Source organism: Eufriesea mexicana, unplaced genomic scaffold (genome assembly GCF_001483705.2).
Source record: "Eufriesea mexicana isolate 0111107269 unplaced genomic scaffold, ASM148370v2 scaffold12712, whole genome shotgun sequence".
Classification (NCBI taxonomy): Eukaryota; Metazoa; Arthropoda; class Insecta; order Hymenoptera; family Apidae; genus Eufriesea; species Eufriesea mexicana.
Genome location: NW_016920268.1, coordinates 14,592 through 22,599, shown reverse-complemented (window position 1 = coordinate 22,599; position 8,008 = coordinate 14,592).

Genomic DNA, 8,008 nt, shown 5'->3' with positions numbered 1-8,008 from the left:
CCCTTACGCGGTGCCGTTCCACTCGAGGCTCGAATTCGGCTCACCTCGTTAAAGCATCGTAATTTTCTCGGCTTTCTCCGCGCGTAATAGGGGTTGACAAAACTATCAGACGGTGGAAAACAGCTGAAGCACAGCGGCTCGACGCTGCGCCCGCTAATTTCTCACTTCCTCATTAAAACCTCAACACACATTACGCCCCAGCCTGGCCCTCGCTCTACTCGGCTCCCCGTAGATCGTAGATCTTCATCCTACCACGGGCGAGGATCTATCCGTTCTCTCCTCGTTTCGCTTGAGCCTCGTTCACTGATTGTGCTCCGTGCTCCAACGACAGAAGACGCGAGAGGCTTGGACGAGACAACGTGTCACATTTGTCATTACAATTTTCCCCGTCTCGAATGTCCGAAGGGTAGACAGAGTGACAGAGTAAACGTTGACTGCTCGTTGGTATGTTTACCGGTATGTTTACCAATAAACAACACGGTCTATGGTACTACAGGTCCAGGAAGCTCCGTAAGAACAGGGGGCTTCTGGGTAACCGATCTCGAGTAGACGCGATTTGTCACGGAGATCCTCCATGCTGGTGGTCTGCCACTTCACGAGGACACTCGAATGGCTAGTCTCACTGTCCTATTCATTTTCGCCAGAGGATCTCGAGACTGCAGGAATTTATGTAATATCTTGTATCCGTGTTTAACGCGTGTTACTGTAAACGTTAAGCGTATTTGTTTATTTATAGTATATTCTACGTAGAGCGGTATATTTACACACGCTAGGTTGGTACGTACTAAAGGAATTCCGTGGGTATCGGTTCGTGATACGGGAATCGAGCCGTGAAATTACCGGAAGAGGCATCAAAGCCGAACCAAGCGTACACGAAGTTGCTCAATCAGAATTCCACCGTAAGAATTCATATCGCGTCCCGAATAAACCGTCTCGTTGAGTTTATTCCCGTCTAGAGAGATCAGAAAAATATAGGGGATCAGGCGTAAAGCGAGCCACGGTTTAGCAACGAGCCGTGGTTAAAATCGCCGGATTAACGGAGGAAGGCAATTAGGGTTGCGTTTAGCAAAAAGTAGAGCATCTTCCTTTTGAATCGTGTCGGCCGCGAGCTAACCGTTATTCGTGCGCGTTACTGGAACGTACGAACCGTGAAACGAGGCGAGGGAGGAAATCGTTTCGAGCGCAATTCACGTACCGGAGCCGTGGTATTCCAGGCTTTTCAGCCATCACGCAACCTCGTGCCAACAAGTTGTATTAAAAACGCACGCGATCGGCCGCTGTGCAGGTATAAATACGACATCCGCGCGATGGCGACGCGTAGGAAGAAGGGACGACACTTAATGGTCGCGTTCCTCTTTATCCTTTTTCGGTGGCACGCGATAATTAAGCGTATCGCAAGCCCTTTTGTCCTTTTCGTCGCATTAATTGCGGTTCTCGTTTCCTACCCTGGAGACACGCGTTGCTGGATATCCTTCCGGCCACGATCCTTTCATCGCTCTTCGTCTCCTGTCGCTGAATCTTCTCCCTTTGTACCCACCGAAACGCGCTAACGATCCCCGGTAATTTCCACCGAGTCTGCCCCGTTCCTTCGTTCTTTTCCCAAAGACGCGGGGGAAAAGCTGCCTAAACGATGGCACTTAGCCACCGTCTTGACCTCTTCCATCGTCCGAACCCGAGTCCGGGCGAAAACGTTAACGATGCTCCGGATTATGCTCGCTGCGGCGCTTTTCCGTGGCTTTCTCCTCTGCTGCGCTTCCGCAACGGGGCGAAAGAGGAGACAGAGAGGACCACAGGAGCGGAAAGAGACGAGCAAACAGAGAGAGCGAATCCGGAGTCACACGGCAATTTGGCGACATCCGCCATAGGCCGCACTTGTACGCGATCCAATTTAAAGTCACGAAGCCGTACGAGCCCGGCCATTCTTTCATTCGTACGCGTAATACGTGTACTCGTTCATCCATTCGTTGCCTTTGGCCACGTATGCTCCAACAGCGAGCAACAGCCACGCGTGGAGAGAGAGAAAGGGAGACGAAGGACCTGACTTTGTTTTTATTTGCCGTTTACCGTCTCTCCACTAGCCAGCCACTGAACAGGCACCCCGGGGACGGCAGCGGAAGTACTTTCATTGTGCCAGGGGACCGGCGTCCCTTTATTTTCGTCTCCGACGTTCGACTATGTTAATAAACGTTCGACGATGCTCCCCGACGAACTTTCAATTCGCGCTATAACCGGCGCGAGGATTACCCTCGCCGCTCCAGACTTAAGGTCTGGCAACCGTCCGAAAGGAGGTAAGCTCGAATCTTTGCGGACCGATTTTATGACTATCCCAGAATAACGAGACTCTTAGACTCGTCGAATGAGCAAACAGACAAATGTTTATCTACGTACCTGGTCGATCTTGCATCGCACGCCGCATCCCACCTCCGAACTCGAGTCGTCCGTTCGATTCTGCAAAAGAAACGGGACAACGTGAAGTTTACTCGATGATTTCTATGAAACGAAACTCGCGAAATATTTCGCAATTGGTGACGGAATGCGATCCGAAACCGGTTTACCAAGCGACGATTAAAATTCACGAACGAGCAGCTGATACGAGTAACACTCGTGAATAAATATGATCTCGCAATTAAGCATGCGTTGGAAATACTCCAGGTCGAAAATTCCCATAGTGGTACGCATGGCTTCGCACCCTCGTTATCGTCGCCGAAATTATTCACTACCCCCGATCCGGTCGATTCCACGAACCCGCTCCACCGACTTTTTCTCCTTTTCCTCTGTCAACGATTTACTTTCGTTTCCATTAAAAACCGGACGCACACCTGTGTACCGGAAGCGCCTAACGTACAGGTGCAATCGGTGTAACGACCACGTTATCCGAAACGGTACCAGAGAGACCTGGCGACTTGGCACGATCATTCGGCGATTCATTCGCGACCGGCTAGGTATACCGGGGGTGTCAATTGAACCGGATGAAACAATTTACTATCTTTTAAAGCTGGCAAGCGATTCAATTTATTTTCTACGGCCCCTGCACTCTACGCGGCCGTGCCGTTATCGCCGTTCGAATCGCAACTTTTTTTTCCTTGCCACAACGTTTAACGCCTCGAGAGCAGCTCCCAGTTTGTCGTTGAAAAATTTGAAATTTCGAAACTTTGCGCGCATAAATCGCCTATGATTATGATTATCCGGACGCGGAGGTTCGCGATGACGTCGAGAAACCGTAGGCGAAGAACCATAGGAGATTTAATCGACGTTGGCCGTTTTACGTAAACGTGAGCAGACGTTAACGGTGAACGGCTGTTCTCTGTTTTCCCATCGGAGCAACAAAAAGCAAGACGAGTGACGAGTCGCTCGATAACAAAAGCCAGAGCGATGGTGCAGTGTTTTCGCGACTATCGCCACTCGGCGTGGATGTATCAATTTTACGATGAATTTTTTGCTCTCCCTTCTTTCCATTGTCGAGGAATCTCGTTATCCGTTCCTTGCCTCTTCGCCCGGCACGCTGCTCGTTTAACTTTGCACCCGATTAATCAAACCGCCTAGACTACCACATCATCTGCAAACCGAGTATCCTTGCGACATTACCTCTCGTCTCGCTAGAATATTCTCGCCGATATTTTCTTCCCACGATTCGACACCGTTCTCCCATTTACTCTATCCTCTATCCCATGTATCACTCCGTGTTTCCACGATCCACGTCTTGCCCTAATTTTTACCCGTTTATTTCCAGCCGTTGACCATTTTCCTTTCCGAACGGTCTCGATGATCGTTTGTAATTATCCTGTCGAATTTTAAACAGTCACTGGGTTTTATTGCGGTGGCTTTATCCACGCATCCTGTTCCCACTAAAAGCTGCGCCGTTCTTGCCATCGACGGGACGGAAATCAGCCGGTAAAGAGCTATTTTATCTGATCCGAGGTAATCGCCTAATGTGTACCTGCTCGTCCTTCCGCACGTCCTTCCGCCATGTCCAACGTCTTTGTCACGCTCGAAAGCGTTCGCCAACTGTTGCACCTCGCCCCCAAGCGGCACCGGCGTCGATCACTGACAAGTCTAATGACCGACCTCCTCGTCTTCCCTCCAATTCCGCGCACGCAACACGGAATTTTATCGGACTCTTCTCCCAAGGCCACTCTCTGCCTCTTGCCCGTCCACCTTGCGTTAATTCGTATCTCCGCGTTGCGTTACGTATACACGTTAACGCGCGTCACGTTTGATCTTCGTAATTTACTCCAGGTGCACGAACAGCGGACAATGACGAGATACAGCGTTTAATCTCGAGCTAATCCCGGATAATTCCAGCTAACTCGCTGATCGTTGAAAAATGGACGAAAGACTAGTGGTAATCGAATTGAAACGTTCGAGGAGTGTACTCGGGGGGCCTTTGACTCGACTCAAAGCGACCTAGGATGTTCCGAGTTGAAGGCAAAGGGTATCAGGTTTTTTTCGTGCGGTCACGAACAAGCCGTGGTCGCACGGTGTTGAATGTACACCGGACGGTGTCCACTCGGATGGAACATCTACCTTTGAAGTCTGAGGTTTGTCTTTGGCAAACACCTTAACGGCGTCCCTCTTTCTCTCTATCCAGGCCTTTCTCTCGCCCTTTCGCCGACCGTTTGAGAAGCAACGCAGAGTCGGCCTGCCAACGTTTGACCGCGCGCAAACATTACGTTCGTCTAGCCGCGCCAATTATTCTCGCGTTACTCGGCGAATTAAAAAGATACGCATCACCTCGCGTGGTTCACTTTGCACTCGTTAGCACGGAGACCAGGAAGCATTTTTCATCGCGGTGTTCGCCGTGGAAAACCGTTTCCACGTCTTATACCCGAGCGTGACGGTTGCGCAATAGATCCTGAGATTTCTCGAGTCCTCGAAGCCTGACTGAAAGAAACGAACGGGAATCGCCTTTCAAAATCGAAAGACGGTTGTCCATCTAGGTCCGAACGTCGAGATGATTCGTCAGGGACGCGTCTAGGCAGCCGGGCACGCAGTCGCCATTTAATTTCGTTAATTACCTACGAGATCATGAGGCGAATTAAAAACAGTCGCCATCAGCTGCCACTCGTTATGATCCTCGAACTGGTGTGCACTCCCGATGTACGTGTGCGTGCTTCGTGCATGCGTTTTAATTGATATGACGTCATGTAGAGGCGCCGAAACTCTGTTTCCCAGGATTTGTTTGCGGTTCAGGGCTGTAGGGTTTAACGCGGCGGTTTTTCGAGGAATCGTGAATCGTTGGACAAAAATTACCACGTTTTCCAACCGTACGATCCGAGATTCTCGGTCCTCTACCTTGTCTCTGAACGATGGATCGTTGGTCGAATGATGGTCGGTTAATCGCGAGAGAATCAACCGAATCACCGTTCTTTTGAAAATAAAATTCCCCCGAAATTCACGAAACCTTAATAGATGTGGGCCCCTCGCCCGTATGTGTACGTGCTTGGCGTCGAATTTAACCTTAAGATACGCCAAGACCTTTCCCGCGATCCTGACCGTAGATCCCTTTCTCGTAGCTTCGGTTTTAACCTATGCAGAGAGCACTGTGTACAGAGATCCTGCGCACGTGTGTCGTAGAGACATTTCGTACCGGTCGGTATCGTTCCGAGACAGTGCAGGTCACCGATAACGCGGTTCTTCAAATAATCGTATCGATTCTCCAACGTTTTCTCAAGTTTCCATGTTTCCCATTCGACCATCACCGTCGCCCATCGTCCGATCTTTCGTCTGTGAAATCGGTCGTTACAATAAATTCCGGCTAGCATAAATCTTAGCTAATCGAGTCTCGATTACGCGAGATTTCGACTAGCTGTAGATAAAGCTTGTTTTTTCCACCGAGTAAAATTGTCTCGCGACGATTATCCAGCTTGGCTCTACAACACTGCGTTTACGCTTCCACGTGAAGCTTTTATCTCGCCAACGTGCTCGTTACGCTTGCAACTGCGTAGATACACGGAGAATAGGAAAGGTAATAACAAGGCTAAGGAAACACGTGAGATTTGGTGGAAACGCGAGAGGACGATCGGCAGAACGATTTCGAATTTCACACGATTATCGATGGTCTGCGAGGTGAACCCCTAGCAAGTCACGAGACACGCGTTGTGTAGGTGAGAGGATGTGGCCGACAGGAAGCTCATTGTGTACGGCTACACATATAATATTGCACGTCGAACGATCCTGCGGATTCTACGTAGTTTCGTGACAGATAGGAATTCGCCAGATTGCCGCTGTCTGCCCGATTCGAATCCTTATAGGTAATGAATGCGTCGAATTACGTCGCGGCAGGCTCGCGTTTCGCGCACTACGAAATCGCATGTAGGTTAACGCGTGGGCGGAGATCCATTACAAACGCCGTTTATGTAATTATTTTTCAATTAAAGGGGAAAAATTCAACGGCGTCGGCGAAAATTGAGGAATTCTAGACTCCATCGAGCAAACCGGTTAGGCGTGTGAAGCAGCAATTGCGCCAATTTACCTGCACCGTTGTCGCGTTTTGTCATCGACGCGCGCACAAGGTTGTTGGTCCGTGGAACAACGCGAAGGATTATGGGAACATGGCGCGACCCATGGAGCGGAGTCGTGGTCCACGACGAAATCGTGACACGTCGTAGTTTAGAAAGCCGATCATAGCGGTTATGCAAGCGTAGTTAAGGTCATCCTAGGCATCACCTCGAGATACGATAACGCGACTTGTGCCGCTACTCGTGTTTAGTAAATACTATGGGCGCCATTCGTACGCGACTCACCGTAAACACGAATGTCGGTTCACGTCGGTCCACGTGAATTTTATAAACTCTTTCACGTTTTTTCACCTAACCCTAACCCCGATCGATCGGTCTTATCTCGGTGTTCGATGGCTACCCGCGTTGCCCTTCGAACTCCGCGACGTGAAAAAAGAGAGAGAGTGAGACGGAGAGGAGAACGAAGGGAAGATAAGGGATCGTGAAGTTGATTTCTGAACCGCGATTGCTTTTATCTGGCGCCGGATAATTGAAATGCAACGTTTCGAGAAACCTTTCTACGTCTTGACGAGATATCGATAAACGCGCGCGCGAGTTAAAAGCTATCCTCTCCTCGCGGGATGAAAGCCTGAGAATTCCATTAGCCCGCGACGCCACGATCTCTCGCTGGAGAACGGTTCCCGTGGCTCGTGTGAACAAACTCGCAGTAAGAAGCTCGTAATCAGTGTCTTTGGCAATTGGCGTGAACGAAATTGCCAGCAATTATCAATTAAACTCTCCACGAAAGGATCGGTTTAATCATTTCTCCAGACCGCCTTTTGTTCCGTTTATCTCTCCTGATGCATCCTTTCAATCGCCTCTCATTCGCTCTTTGTGCCTCGACTAGAGAGTTAGAGAGAAGAGAAAACGGGTGGAAAGAAAAAACGCCTTTCCGTGAGTGATCCTTTGAAAAGATCTCGGACGATCGTTCAACGAGACCGATTTCAAAGGGTTTGCAAAGAGTCTCGTTGGACTGCGAGGAAAGATCGATGGAGGGATTTTGGTTAAAAAAGGAGGGAAAATAAAATAGGAGAAATAGAAGAAAACACGATTAGGAGCTTCTTGTTAAGTTAATTAATGAATGGTACAGTCGGGATGGAGAGTGGACTTAAATTGATACGTCCTTCGTGCGGAGCCATTTTTGTGCTACGCTCGCCTCGCTTCGTCTACGCTTCTCGCGGTTTCAACGGGTCGACCAGCTTCCTTATCGTATTTTCTCTTTTTCCATTTTTCTTTTCCCTCTGTTACTTTCTTCGCGCTTTTACCGCCTTTGTGAGAGGCGCGATATCGCTTCCTCCGGGCAGCTGTCGGTGTGCGTCTATCGCGAAATTTCGACGACGAAAAAGACGGGGTACGTATCGCGGGGCGATGACAAATGAACAAGGAACGATAGGCAGTGCCACAAATTGAAACAACAGACGAAAATAATCGGCACCCCTTGCGAAAAAGGCTATCGAGAGGCTGACGCGTTGATCGCGGATCGATTTCTGCCTCGTTTCGTTTCACGGGCC